The sequence below is a fragment of the Choloepus didactylus genome, chromosome 2 (genome assembly GCF_015220235.1).
Source record: "Choloepus didactylus isolate mChoDid1 chromosome 2, mChoDid1.pri, whole genome shotgun sequence".
Classification (NCBI taxonomy): Eukaryota; Metazoa; Chordata; class Mammalia; order Pilosa; family Megalonychidae; genus Choloepus; species Choloepus didactylus.
The window spans coordinates 208,836,471-208,851,264 of NC_051308.1; the positions used below are offsets into that span (position 1 = coordinate 208,836,471).

At 52.8% G+C, this 14,794-nt stretch overlaps 1 protein-coding gene across 2 annotated transcripts in view; it reads left to right on the forward strand.

Moving 5' to 3' along the window:
* Positions 1 to 1,168: 1,168 nt before the first annotated feature.
* Positions 1,169 to 14,794, forward strand: part of RIMS3 (regulating synaptic membrane exocytosis 3) — a 42,268-nt gene continuing 28,642 nt past the window's right edge. Inside the window, exons 1-2 of one of the 2 annotated variants that reach the window (XM_037827563.1) lie at positions 1,169 to 1,331; positions 1,979 to 2,100. The gene's annotated coding sequence lies outside the window, so the exon portion shown is untranslated. The remainder of the gene's footprint in view (positions 1,332 to 1,978; positions 2,101 to 14,794) is intronic. The other variant, XM_037827562.1, reaches the window with a different exon arrangement.

Below are 14,794 nucleotides of genomic sequence, written 5' to 3' on the forward strand. Positions count from 1 at the left end.
TATTAATAATATTGTCCCCTCTGTAAATGAATGGAATTGAGAACACTGGAGCCCAAGAGTGGAATTGACCAGCCCTAAGCATGATTAAATACAGCAAGTTGGGCAGGCGTGTCCCTAGGAGAGACTTTCTACGGCATCCTCCTCAGGTCCCAGGGTGACTTGCAAGTTCAATAAGGCAGATGCCAGACCCTACAGCAGGGTTTCTCACTCTCAGCACTATTGACATTTTGATTATTTCTTTGGTGTGAGGGAGAGTCCTGTGCATTATAGGATGTTTAGCAGCATCTCTGGCCTCTACTCGTTAGACACCAGTAGCACCCCCTAGTTGTGAGAGCCAAAAATGTCTTCAAGTAATGCAATATGTCCCCTGGGGGACAAAATCGACCTGAGTTCAAAACCACTGCCCTTGGACAAACAGTGAGGACAGAAGAGGGGAGGTTAATGTGGTCTCAGGGCAGGTCACCCTACTCCCTTCTCTGTGTCTGAGAGAGACATTATAAAGTCTTTTTCTTCATAGCAGGCACTCAGGCAAGTCTTTCCGCTTTGCTGGGCTTCAGTGTTTTCATCTATAAAATGGACTTTATGTTTGTAAGTTCTTTCCCTCTTCTCTCCCCATCTGACATCCTTGGATCTGGTCGGCCAGATTGCAGGGCCCAAGCTGTTTCTAGGGTGTCCTGCTGCAGGCTGGGGCAGGGGAAACCGCGATGTCAGTGAGGTCCTAGGAGGTGAGAAAGAAAGGAACGAAGGAAGAGAAAGAACAGGTAGAGGTGGTGGTGGAGAGGGCTGCCAGGCGTGGGGCAGGAGCGTCCCAGGGACATGGAGGGGCTTGAGGCGCCCCTTAGATCCCGCCGCCTCGAGGCCCACCCCCACAAAACCTTATTAGCATAGGTCGCCCCCAACTAGGCAAACCTAGACGCTCCGGATTCCCCTAGGCCCCGCCCCTCGTGGGTCCCGCCCAGCCGGTGGCCCCGCCCACCAGACAGAGGCCCCGCCCCCAGCAGACCCCGCCTCCCTCCTCACCTCCCGCCAGCCAAAGCTTGGGCTTTGCACCCCGCGGCGGTGAGAACCGTGGCGGCTGCGGAGCCGGCAGCGCAGGCGGGCGGAGCAGAGCTGCCCAGCCCGGTGGCGGGCGATGCCCCCGTGAACCTCCCTCGCCGCCCCTCCCCGCCCCGCGTCCCTGCCCCCTCGCAGTCCGCCGCCCGCCTGGGACCGGGCCGCGCCCACCGCCGGGTCCGCGGGGCGGGGTCCCGGGGCAGCACCTGCCCCGCCTGGTGGGGCCGCTTCGGCCTGCTGAGCCCCTCTCCCCGGCTGGACCCCCGTCACACCTTCGGGTAAGTCAGCAGGCCTTGCTCGCCCGGGAGTGGACGTGGGGAGGGGGCTACAGTGGTCGGGGGTAAGCGAGGGTCCAGGTGACGGGGAAAACATAGGTTGCGGGGGGGGGGGCTCTGGCGGTGAGGTGCAACGTAGGGAAATGAGTGCAGAGTCTGGGAGGGCGGAGGCCCGTGGGGATGATCACAGCGTGTGGATGGTTGTGGGGTGGGGGCTAGGATGTGAGAGGGGGCCATGGAGTGTTCGAGGGAAGCCTGAAAAATGGGGTGGGGGCCTCAGAGCCTTGAGTTCTTTGCTGATCCTCAGAGCACCTGGGGCCCTGATCCTAAACAGCATTGCCTTGAATGGCATTTATGGAAAGTGTTTAAAATCACTCCTGGAAAGGGAGCTGGGAGGCAGCCTGCCTTTCTCCCTGCTGCCCAGTGCTCTGGTTGGGAAGCAGTCACTCTTCTCTTCCGATGTGACACCATTACGGTGCCCAGAGGACCCCTGCCAGATGAAGGAGTGGTGCTCACCCCAGCCCTAGGGTGGGAAAAGGGGGCTTCTGGGAATCTGGGAAAGGCAGTTGGTCAGTTTCACAGTGGGGAGCCTAAGTGCAGGGAGGCTTCGTAAGACCCTCAGTGAGCAACCTGGGCATCTTCTCATTCAGGGGGAGGGTATCCTCCCTGGCTGACCTCCTGGCTGCCTGGACCCCACCCCCCATCACCTTCTCTGGACAGCCCAGTACTGAAGAGAGGGTTTCTTCCAAGTGTCCTACGTATCGAAATCCAGGTGGGCCCATTGCATCTGTGGTTCTAGATTGGGGTGGGCATTGCTGTGCCCAAGGCCAGAGAACAAGGGGCCCTGGCTGGCACTGCCACCTGCAGGCTGTTTGGATGTGGCCCTTCAGGGCTGGGGAACCTGGGTGGCTGTCAACATACCACCCCAACCCTGGAGGTGGTGTCTGGGTGTGGGGAGGAAGTCTCCTGTCCCTTTATCCCTGTCCTCTGCCCATGATGATGATTCTTAAGTCTGGAGTCTCTGGGGCATGAAGTGGTAGAGGGAGGGTATTTCTGGGCTGGGTCTGGTCACCAAGGGGTTAACTAGCCAGCCGCCACATTTGCTGCCATCCACCTATTAGTCTGTAATCAGGCAGCTGCCAACTGTCCCTGGGGGCATATGGGCAGTTTAATGGACAGTCCCTGGTTGAGGGTGGTGGGGAGGGGTCTGCAGGCTGCCTGGCTTAGAGGTCTCCAACTCTGGGGTTCCATACCTACCCAACCCTTTGCAGAATATGGAACCTAAAGTTGGGCAAACCTGGCTTCAAATACAGGCTCTGCCACTTTCTAGCTGTGTGATGTTGAGGAAATCACTTCCCCTCTCTGAGCCTCCTTCTGTAAAACAGACTCACTTTCTAGGTCTGTTGGGAGGAGTAAATGACATGGTGATTTGAACTGCTTAGCACAGTGCCTGGCACTCAGGGGAGCTCAGTAGATAACTGCTGACCACACAAGCAAGTCCTGTGCCAAGGACTCACCGGGGGCAGGCTTGCAGGAACCAGGTGCTAAGGATCCAGCAGGGACAAGGCAGGTGTGGTCCTTTCCCAGGGCTGTGTGTGTGTATGTGCGTGTGTGTGTGTTTGGGTTGCTGGGACACTGTCACAGTCAACTATTATCACTCTAAACCCCTTTGCTTGCCTACCCTCTGGTCTTTGAACATTAATTGGATTTTTCTCTGCAGAGCCCAGACCTAAAGCTGGTATTCTCTGTGCTTCTCCTTCTCCTTGCCCAGATGCTACACTCTAAGGGGTCTTTCAGGGGTCTGATTGATGTCTGCAGCCACAACAGCAGCTGGCCCTTTAAGGAGGGAAGAAAACAATTATCCGGCCTGGGCATTGCATCAGCTGGAGCCTGGAGGGTCCCTGGGGAGGGGGGAGCAGGCTGGTGGTTGATTTCATTAGTGCCATGTGAGAACTCTCACCCTAGTCTGCCCCACTCCCTAGTTGCAGCCTCCTCCCCCCAGGCAGCAGCAGCTCTGGCCCTAGAGTCTCCCCCACCCTAGTAGCAACACCTTGGAGGATTCTCTTTGTGCACCCCCAACCCATGTCACAGGCCCAGGCAGATGCGGGGTGCAGGGAAGTGTCTCTGCTACTGGCATTCTGCTGACATGGGTGCAGGATGTGCCTCCTGGGCTGGCATTTTGCTGACAATGGGGTGACTGCCCCGCTAGCATTTGGCTGACATGGGGAGATGTTTCTCCCATGCTGGCATTTTGTTGCGTCGGGGGAGAGGGTGACTTCTGAACTGTCTTCTCACTGACAGTGGGCCTGTCTCCTACACGGGGGATTTTGCTGATCTGACAGAGGAGCTTTGCTGGCTGGGGTGTTTATGAAGTGAGGCTGCAGGTTAGAAACAACAACTCTCTGGTTGTGGGTGCACTGGCTGGAAATGGTGAGTCACGGGGGTTGCATGGTCTGGGGCAGAGAGGAAGCCAGGTACTTGGGCATTAGCCAGACCTGAGTTCAAGTCCTGTATCTTCCACTCCCAGGCTTTGTTACCACTTGAGGCTTGTCTCCTCTGGAAAACAAAAACGCTTTATACTCATCCAGCTCCCACCCCACTGGACGTGCAGCACCCAGCCCAGGGCTGGCAGGGAGAGGGCGCATACTGTAAGGTAGTTCTCTTTCCTTTGCTAGTCTGGGCTCCTGACACCTTGAGCTCAAGATGTTCGGGCAAGAAAAAAGAAGATTGGGGAGGAGTGGAGAGAAGAGGAGAAAGAACGCAGGGGCCTCTTGCCTCCATTTCAGGAAGATGCAGGTGGCCCTCTGCACGCCTCTGATGTGCCATGCTCTGTAGAGCAGGCAGCCCCTCCGTCATGAGCCTCCCTTCTAGGGAGGAGATGAGCCAGAGCCAGTCATCGTGCAGGTGGTGTGTGTTAAAAGGAGGGATTCAGGGAGCCTCGGGAATCTGTCCCTGGGGGTGCTGTTCCTGCCTTAGGAACACTTCCCGGAGGAAGGGATGGCTGAGGTATGAAAGATGAAAGGGAGCTGAGGCAAAGATGAAGGGTTGAGGAAGGAGAAGAGTATGTGCTACGGCCCTAGTGAAGGGAGGCCCTCGGGATAGAGGGAGGATGGAGATGGAGAGAGGGCAGAGAGTGGGGTAGGCCTCAGCACAGCCAGAACACTAAAGATCTGGGAATTTATCCCGAGGCCAGTGGCTTCCCCTGAAGGGTTTTAAGCAGAGGAGGCTGGGTCAGAGTTCCAGAGGGTGTGGGCTGGGGTTAGGACCTGCAGACAGAGCCTTCTCAGGTGACCTTTTGACCTCTCTTAGCTCATTCCCTGTGCACAGCCTGGTGCCCAGGGAGCCAGTTGTTTATGTGACTTGCCCCAGGAGGGAGGGGCCCAGTCCCAGTCCCAGCTGCTCCCTCTCTCTGGGCTGAGGTGCCTCTCAGCCTTGTTGATGAAGCTCCAAGCTCAGCCCTTGGGGCCAAGCTCCCCCGAGCTTCCCTGGCAGTTAGAGGACGAGGGGCAGGGCTTTGGCACCAGGCTGGCTTGTGTTCACATCCCAGCTATGAGTTCAACTGCCGGGTGGCCTCTGGCAAGGCACTCCCTGTCTCTGAACCTCTGTTTCCTCAATGCTAAAATGGGCTTGATGTTATTTCTATGGGGAGGATAAAGTGAAATTCTAGGTGGGAATCATAAAGCCCTATCTCAATGTCAGTTGGCATTTTTATTCCATTGCAGAGAGGATGACACCTAGTTGGGGCTGGCCCTAGGGATGGGGGCAAGGCTGGCGTCATGACTCTGGTCACTCAAGCCTCCATGCTTGGTTTAAACGTTCTACTGTCACCGCTTAAAATTCTTGATAATTTTGAATAAGGGGACCCACTTTTTTATTTTGCACTGGGTCCTGCAAATTGGATAGGGGCAGGTATAGGAAGAAGTAGGGGAGACACAGACCTCCCAGGAGGTCCCAGGAGGAAGAGGCAGAAGGCAGAGGGCATAACTGTGCTGGGGTGTGTGGATGTCAATAATAATGATGCTTATTTAGTGCTTACCACTGCTAGGCACCCTATAAGCATGTCACATCCTCCTCTGCAAACAGGTTAGTCCTGCTGTTATCCCTGTTGTACGGATGAGGAAACTGAGGGCAAGTTCCTTGGCCAGAGTCACACAGCTGTTGAGGGGCTAGAGCTGGGATTCAAACCCAGATTGTCAGACTGCCAGGTGCATGCCTTGACCAGGGAAGTCTTCACGTAGGAGGGGCTGGGTCTAAAGGGTGAAAAGGAATTTGTCCAGAAGGAAGAATTAGCCAGGAAGGGAAGACTCTCAGCTGAGGAGTCCATGTGCCAACAGTGTGATGCTGGGCCAGGAGAAGAGAAGCCAAAGCCAGATGCCTCTTGGGGCTGGGAGAAGGTAATTTTTGGATTTCAGTGCTTCTGATTTTCCAAGCTCAGAGCTTCTGGTCACACCACCCCCAGGCCGGCTGTCATGGTTCCTTAGAGTTGTCCCGGGTCCTCTTCTCACTGTTTACTCCCCACCCCTCCACCCCCAGGTAATTTCATTTACTCTCTTGACTTTAATGATCTCTTCTGGCTCAAGACCTGCATGTCTAACTGCTTGCTGGACTACACTTAGATGGGTCATAGATAATCAGTCTCAGGTCCAAACCCAGCTCCCCAGCACCACCTGCCCAAACCAATTCCGCCTCCGGTGTCCCTAGCTCATCTCTGGCACCACCATCCACCCACTCGCTCAAACGGGAAAGCTGGAAGTTCTCCTGGACACCTCCCTCTCCCTCTCCCTCACCCCCACATCCCACACCCAGTCCTCAGCGAGTTTTGTTAGTTCGCCTGGAAATCTCTAGTCTGTCAGCCCTCTCCCACCCACCCCCTCCAGACTCCCATCAGCTCTCACCTAGGCCACTGTGACAGCCTTCAAATTGTTCTTGCCCCAACTCCATTTCATTTTTCACACTGTATCCAGAGTGATCTTATAAAGATAAATGTCTGATCATGTAATTTCCCTACTTAAAACCCTTCCAAGACTTCTTATTTCCTTGGCGTGAAAGCGAGACTCACTGATGTAGCCTACAAGGAAGGCCTTGTGTGATCTGGTCCTTGCCTGCCTTTTGTATACTGTCTTGTACCATTCTCCCTCTCCCACAAGCTGCAGGACCTTCACACATGCCATTCCTTCATCCTGGAATGCATCACACACACACACACACACACACACACACACCCCATGTCCAAGTAACTCCTACTTATCCTTCAGATACCTTTCCTGAGGGAAGCCTAAAACCTGTAAACAAATGCCGCCCCCTCCATGGAACCTGGTATTTCTTCATGACACTTATGATAACTGAACTACTTTTTCATTGTCTTTCATTCTTGCTAGATGGTGAACTCAGTGGGGTTAGGAGTCCTGTTTTTGGTGAGCACACAGTAGGTACACAGCAAGGAACTGTTCAATGAATGAAAGGAATAAATGAAGCATTCCTACAGCATCTCCCTGCCTCCAGGCGTGCCTCCTCCAATCCTTTCCCTGTGCAGCCCCAAAGCAATCTTTCTAAAACACAGAACTGACCCTGCCACCCCCTGCTACTTAAAATACTTCAATAACTCCCCATTGCTGACAGGAAAAGGCCTCAGCTTGTTATCATGATATTCCAAGCCCTTTATGATCTGGGCCTGACTGCCTCTCCAGCGTCATCCTTCCTGCTTTCCCACCAGCCTTTGAACTCCTGATACTTCCTCTGACACGCCAAGCTGTTCTGTAGTTCGGTGCATTTGCACTTGCTGTTCCCTCTGCTTGTAATGCACCCCACCCCCCACTCTGTCTCCCTGGAGAACATCTTTCGTTCTCCAAACCAGCTCAGCTGCCACCTTCACTGTGAAGCCTCTCCTCCTCCTTGGACAGAGTTAGCGCCCCTCTTCCTTGGCCACATGAATACAGAGTCTATATCTCTCTCATTGTCTCCCACTAAACAGCTTCTCCAGCTCAGGCACAGTGCTTATTTTTCTTCAGGGTTGTTCTTATTTGTATCTCCAGCTCTCAGCTTCTCCCCTGTCTTAATTAGATCTTTGTTTGTACACAGAAACTAAGTAAAGCTAGTGTCAGTAATAAAGAAGCATTTAAATTACCAGGACACAAGGGATGCCTGGCAGTGGAGGGGTAGAAAAATCATAGCACCAGGCACGGTGGAACCTGGCAGGCCAGAAGAAATTGAAGCAGCCATTCTCTGCATCTTCTCATGTCTGTGTTTCTCCCAGCTGGTTTGTCTTCACCTTCCTGTCTCTACACACTGGGTTTTTTCTCCTTTTGCAGGCACCGAGCCACCTGCAGCTCCTGTATTGTGACCCCTGTTTCTAGCCACATTCAGAACTCAGGGCTTGGCAGATCCAATTCCAGACTGATCTGATTGGCTCTGAGTACATCAGGTGCCCACCCTGGTCCAATTAAATGCAGCCAGCTAGGAGGGGTCACAAAGTCAGACATGCAAACATGGCTATTGGTGACCACCTCAGAGAAAGAGGATGTTTATTAGCTGGGCAAGTACCTCAAAAGGCATCTGTTGGAATCCTGACAGTGCCAGGGTGGGTACAGGGGAAGAAGGCATGAGCAGTCAGGACACGTCACCTTGCCAAAATCCTATTCATCCTCTAAGACTTAACTCGTTTCCTTTCTTCTATGAAGGACCACACCAGCTCCCCTTCCCAGTCACTGTTTACATGTATTGATTCTATTCTTTGTATTTCCCTAATGATAAACATTTTTTGCATCTCTGCCAGACCCGATGCTCATGCATTATTTCACTTAATCATCATACCCCATAAAATGGGCACTATTATTATCCCCATTTCACAGACAAGGAAACTGAGGCACAGGGAGGTGGCATTAACAGGCTAAGTCACACAGCATGACTCCAGAGTAAAAGAGCTTAACTGCTCTTACCTCAGCTGCTTGCCAATTGCCTGTCTGCCCTCTGGGATTGTGAGGGCCTCCCAGGCAGATCCCAGGTTTCCACCCCCCTTCTTTCCTCACTGCCCGGTGCGGGACCAACCTGGAGCAAGGGCTCCTGTCTGTGGGACAGATGGATGTGGATAGAGTAGAAACACATTTGGTGAATGTTGAGAGATCTCCTGCTACTTGTGGATGCACCCTGTGCTAGCTGTGTGACTCTGGGAAAGTCTCTTAACCTTTCTGAGCCTCAGTTTTCATATTCAAAAATGGGGATGGTAACCCCTGCTTTGAGGCTGATAGAGGTAGTGGGTGTGATGATAATTTGTAAGTGGGAAGCTGAGCAATTTCTAAAGGGTTTTGTTGTCAGAAAGGGCTGTGGCAACAAACAGGACGCCAGCTGGCCACTGTGCCCGAGCTCCTGCAGGGGGTGGGAAAGCCTTGAGCAGCCTAAGACATGGGGAGGTGCCTTCAGTGAGACCCCAGATGACCCTCAATGGCTCACGAACCTGCCATTGCATTGCTTTGACTCACATAGTAAGAAAGTTGGTTCTCTTTAACTCTGTCAAGGCCAAGATTTTCCCAGGAAAAAGGTGTCAGTTTATTGTTAGTCTATTTTTAACACCTTTCAGACAGTTGCTGCTCTCCCTTTTCAACAGAGAGATCACAGGCTGGGCTCAAAGTCTTGACTGGCAACTCCACATGGTTAAAATCTCATAATATAGCTTTGCTTTTACTATATTGGTTTTATTAGTGACATTGGCTTTATATTTATAGTCATAAAAAAAGTTTATTTAAAATAAATGTATTTAAGTTAAAAGTGTCAATTTAAAGAAAAGAATGAGTAATATAGGAATATGTGCATTTCTCAGAAATTGTTTAGGTGGTATACAGTAGAATTGGGAAGTGGTATGGGCTGTCAGAGACGTGGACTGTTGGCCTAGATAATCTTGGAAGTCCTTTCTTCCCACCTGGAAAATTTGGGGATGTCTCTCTGCTGTGCCAGCCTGATCCCTCCTTGCACCTCGTGCCCTGGCTTAGGTTTCTGTTGGAAAATCCTGTCATGATTTTCCTGCAGACAGGGGGATTTGTATTCATTGCCACCCACAGCCTGCTTGAGAGGGGAGCTCTTGGAGTTGGGGTATCTGGGTGGGGCAGGCTGCCACCTTTTATCTGAAGCCAGGACTCAGGAGCTCCTGGGGGGCAAAGGAACTTCAGACTCCACAGTTCTCCTGGTCCCATGCAGAGCACAGGCCTCAGGGCCTCAGGCCCTCCCAGCGGCCTTGAGTCCCAGGGAGCCCTCAGGCTGTGGGAGCCACAGAGGAGGGTGAGGCAGTCCATGGAGCCTCATGCCCCAGAGCTTGGGCCCAGGGACTAAGTCAGGAGGCCTTGGAGTCTCAAGGGTCCTCTCTCCTCTGCTCTTTGCTTCTTACCCACCTCTTTGTGCCTCTCTGGCTACCTGCCCCTTGGGACTGGGAAGTAGACTCTAGAAGGCTCCAGAGGACACACATGATTTTTGATGGGTCCCAAGCCTAGGGCCAAAGATGAGAAGGCAGATGGGGAGGAGGGAAGTTCCTGCTTGTGTCCTTCCCCATCCCATGTCCACAGTGGGAGGGCCAGCCTGGGCACCAGAAGGGACTCTGGATAGAAGGTAGGATGTGTGCTTGTGTGTCCGTGATAAGTGCCTGAGGATTTCTATGAAGGTATAGTATGTGATGTGTGTGTGTGTGTGTAAGAGAGAGAGGAGAGAGTCTCCCTGTAGCATTTAAGTTTGTGTCTGCGCATGTGTGTATGATGTGCATGTGTGTTGGTGGTGAATGTAGCTCCAAGCCATATGTCTGAGGGTCTCTGTGAGTGAGTTTTGTGCAGCTTGTGAGTGAGGTGGAGTGTCTCATGTGTCTGTGTGGTGTGCATGTGGGTTTGTGGTGGACGCATCTCCATGTAATGTGTATCTGTGACGCATATGGTGTTTGTGTGTGTGTGCCTGCGGGCGCAGCACGCGCAGTATGTCTGAGTGCCCTGTCTAGGCGGCTTGCATGCAGGGTGTGGTGTGTGCGTGTTGTGAGTCCTCTTTGTACAGTGTGTCCAGCCAAGTGGTGTGTCGGAGCGGCCATGTGAAGGCGTGTGGCATGCACGCGGGTCTGCGCCCTGGAAAGGGGCTGAGGATGCGGCATGTGTGCCGGGAATGAGGGGCAGGTCTGTCTGGGCTGGGGCCGGGGGTATGCTGGGCTCCGACGACGGTCTCCAGGGCAGGCAGCGGGCGCGGGCGGCGCCTTCCGGCTCGGCGCGGGGCTGGTAACCAGAGCCCCTTCCCCCCCATGAAATATTGATCCCGCCGAGCCGGCGGCCCTGGCTCGCGCCCCACCCGGGCGCCCGGCGAGGGGAGGGCCGTGCGCGGGGCGCGAGCCGCCGCCGCTGTCCGTGGTGCTGCTGCGTCTCTCCCGGTTGGGGCCATCGTTGCTCAGACTAGGGCGGGTCTGGGAGGGGAGCGTTTTCCTATCCACAAATATTGTCAGCAGGGGCCCTGCCTCTCAGGATGAGCTTTGCCTACCCCTGCCGCCTGTCAGTTCCCACACTCTATCTAGTAAGGGGGAGCAGAGGGACCAAATGGGCATCTTCTGGAGGATACTAGATACGGCTGGGTTTACCTGGGACAGTCCTCATTTATATCGGCAGTCCAGGTGCGATTGTTAATAGCGTCCCTGCTCACTCCCAAAAGGGGCCTGACTTGATAATAAATTATATTATCACCGGCAACGAGGTTTTGACCTAGAGACCTCTTCCCCCTCTCTGCTCTGTCCTGGGGGTTTTGTAGCCACGTGAGTGTGCAAGTGCATGTGCACACACAAGTGTGTGTGGGGATTGCCTTTCTTGTTTCAGAGCTGAGTTGGAATAAGTGCTTGGAACCCTGCTGCAGCCCAGACCCTTCCCAGGAGACCTGGTCCCCTTCATGGATTTCTTTTTCCTGGGTGGGAATCAGGGCGCCCCTCCCCTCCCACCTTACATCTTGGTGGCCTTCCTCCTTCATCCTGGGCTGGCCAGGACTCCAGATTGGCCACACGCATGTCACAGCATCTTCTCTGAGACCTCTTACTCCCAATCACCAATCCTCCTTCAGTGGAGCCCATCCCACCCCAGACCTCTCTGTAGATATTTCCTCCTGCCCTTTCCTCACTCTGCACTCTGTTCTGGGCATTCTCCTTCTTTTCCACACCCCAGTTTCCACCTTCCTGAGGAACACCCAAAGGCTGCCCACTCACATTGCTCTGCTGAGCAACAGCTGTGAATACACTTACCTACCCAGTGCCTCCACTGGGATTTGCAGTATTACCTCAGACTCATCATGTCCAAAATGAGGACTGATTTTCCCCTTCACCCAGAGTTTTCCTCTGGCACTTCAAGCTCTGCTGATGGTACTCTCAGCCCCCACCCTTCCTGTAAGTCACTTTGGATTCCATTTCCCCCCTCTTCTACTTTTCCTCTTCATTACCTTTAGGCATCCTCTCCCACCCTTGTTTCTGCTCACTCCTTTCCTCTTCTCACCTGAGCTATTTGCAGCAGTGTGACCCTTCTTACCTGCACAGGTAGAGAGGCTTCCTGACCACTCTTCCTGCTACCAGGCTTTCCTCTGATTCTGCACTCAGGGTCACACTGAACTCTGTAAAACATCTTCTTTAAGTCATGTCAGATTTCACTACCTATAGGACTAAAGCCAAACCTCTTAGTCCAGCATTCAAAGCCCTTCATAAGCCATTCCCAGACCACTTTTCCAGCCTCTCTTCTACAACCAAACCCATCTCCTGCTTCAACCACCCTGCTTTATTCACCACCCTCTGAGCATAATGGTTTTCTATCTGGACTTTTCCAGGTAGCTCCCACCTCTTTTCTGTCACCTCTGCCTCATCAAATCCCAGCAGTCTTTTGAGGAGTTTTGCAATGCACTTCCTCTTGATGCCTTCTCTGGTCTCCCTCATCTTGAAGTGTCTTTTCCTTCTGCAGAACAACAGGTGCATTTCCTCTTTAACTGTCTGCATCTTGGGTGGTCTGTGGATCAAGTCATGAGCATCACCTTGGAGCTTGTTAGAAATGCAGAATCTCAGGCCCTACATGAGACCCATGGAATCAGAATATGCATTTCAACAAGATCCCCAGGTTGTAAATGTCCAGTGAGGGTAAGATCCTGCCTCGGTCTGGAGGCGGCTGTCAGCCTGGGTAGGTGGTGTTCTCCTGTGCCAAGTCTAGTAGCCCCTGTCAGGAGATGGGTGCCAGATCCCGTGGACTATGGGTGGGAGTGGGTGGAGGTGAGAGGGATGCATGCCTTGCCTGGACCGTTCCTACCTGGAGTCTTTGCCCCACAAGACTTCATGGCTCACAGTTGGTAAATGTGACTCTGGAAAACACTCGAATGATACGAGAAGAAATCAGTGAATCAATAAAAAAGCAGTTATCAAGCATATCACAGAACTTTTCCCTCTTCACAAAACACACACTGGTAGAAATGTCTGTTAGTTTAATGTAGGTTTTAAAAAGAAAAAAAAAATATTTGTTTTTTCTTTATTATAACATTAATACAGTTTCCAAAGGAGTAACTTTAGAAAACACAATATGTCACATGAAGAAACTAAAAATGACTCATAACTCTACTATCCAACAATAAATACTGTTAATTTAATGTTTATTTTAGATTGCTATCCATTCACTCAACAAATATTTACAGACCCCTACTATATGCCAGGCCTGTGTCAGGCGCTAGGAATTTGGGGTGGCAAAGATGACATGGTTCCTGCTTTTAAGCAGCTCACAGTCAGGTGGGTGGGGGGCAGGAGACTGGCACTGAACAAGTTAGGAACAGTGGGGACAGTACAGACTTCTGGGGAGCATGTTAGGGGGCTGATCCCATCTGAGAAGACTCTCTGAGGAAAAGATATTCCAGTTGGTACTGAGTGATAAGTAGGGATTAGCTGGGCAAAGGAGTTGTGGCAGACAAGTACGGGGTCCCCAGAGCATGGGGGCAGAGGCAGGCTGGAGAGGAGCATTCCAGGCAGACAGGAGAGCCAGTGGCAATTTTAAGGAATGAAAAGAAAGAAAGTGTGGTTGGAATACAGAGTAGGGGCAAGAGGCATGGGTGAGCTGGGAGATAGGAGAGGTAGGCAGGGGCCAGTTCATGGGGGCCTGTGGGCCTTGGTAAGGGGTTTTTACTTTATCCTGAACGATGTGGGAAGCTATGGGAGGTGCCAAGCAGGAGTGATTTGTTCTGCTTTGTAGGCTGTATCCTCACAAGACTGAGCTCCTGTCCGGCGCTTTCTCCGCCCCGCCTCGAGTCCTCGGTCGGCCGGCGATGGGGACCAGAGAGATAAGGGGAGAGAGGGTGCGGACAATGTCTTACCCGACGCACTCGTGATCACTCTGGACTCGCAGCAGTGAAGCATGTAGGCTTTTAATGGAACTAGGCAATCATCCTCTTTACAGGTTCCGCCCGGGGCAAGACGCCTCGGGGGAGAACAACCTCGATGCGGCCGTCAGGCGCGGCTCCTTGTGGGCTGTCTCTCCGAGCTCTGCCCGGGAACTTTCTTATAAACCTTACGTATATCCAATGGGCAAACGCCACGCATACAAGCATGATTGGTGAATACAGAGGGTTGTCACATACATCACAAAGCGGAAGCAGGATGTGGGCGCCATCTTTGCACCACTCGATGGGCGGGGGGAACTCAAGGGCAGGCTGCAGCTTGTCTACTAGGCCTAATCCGGAATGTGGCTGCTCACATCTCCCCCTTTTTGTTTTTATTTTGATGCCCCAGTGTCTCCAGTGATGAATGTGCTCCCGTGGACCTAGATGGCCCACAACGTATGTTTTGGTGCTTTGGGGAGTCTGGACTAGGTCCCGGCCATACTGCGGCGGGGCCTCTGGCACCGACCAGAATGCTCACTTCATATAGAGACCGGAGAGCCCATGAGCTGGAAACCATGTGGCTCTCCTTGCAGTACTCAGTCTCGCAACTGGGGGACAAGAGGGTTAGGAGAACGGTAGCCAGTGTCGAGGGCGTCACTAGGTGTCTCTGTGCAATGGCAGGGGTCCCGTCTGGCCACAACTAGGACTCTGCCCAAGAGATCTACCTGAGACAAAAATAGGACCACTGGTGCCGATTATTTATATCCGGGATTTTGCCAAATACTTAGCTGCGAACCTTGCCCCCAAATGCCCCGCTTCGAGTGGTTGGGATGGGTGCTGGGCAGAGGGACTATAGTCATCAGGAGGGTTACAGGCAGAGGACATGGCCATCATGGCGGTAACACGTAATTGCTGTTGTCTTTGAAACAAACGCTCCAGCAAACTCTTAACAATGATCAAACCTACTAATAACCCCACAGCAAGAAGAACCCAGTTGGTCAGATTAGGCCAAGAGAACCAGGAGGGAAAAAAGGTCAATATTCCTGGCCCTCTTCCCGGTCTGCTGGGGAGTGGTCGACACCGTCGACATCATTTGACCGCTCATCACGCGAGTTGAGGACTGGATCCAACAG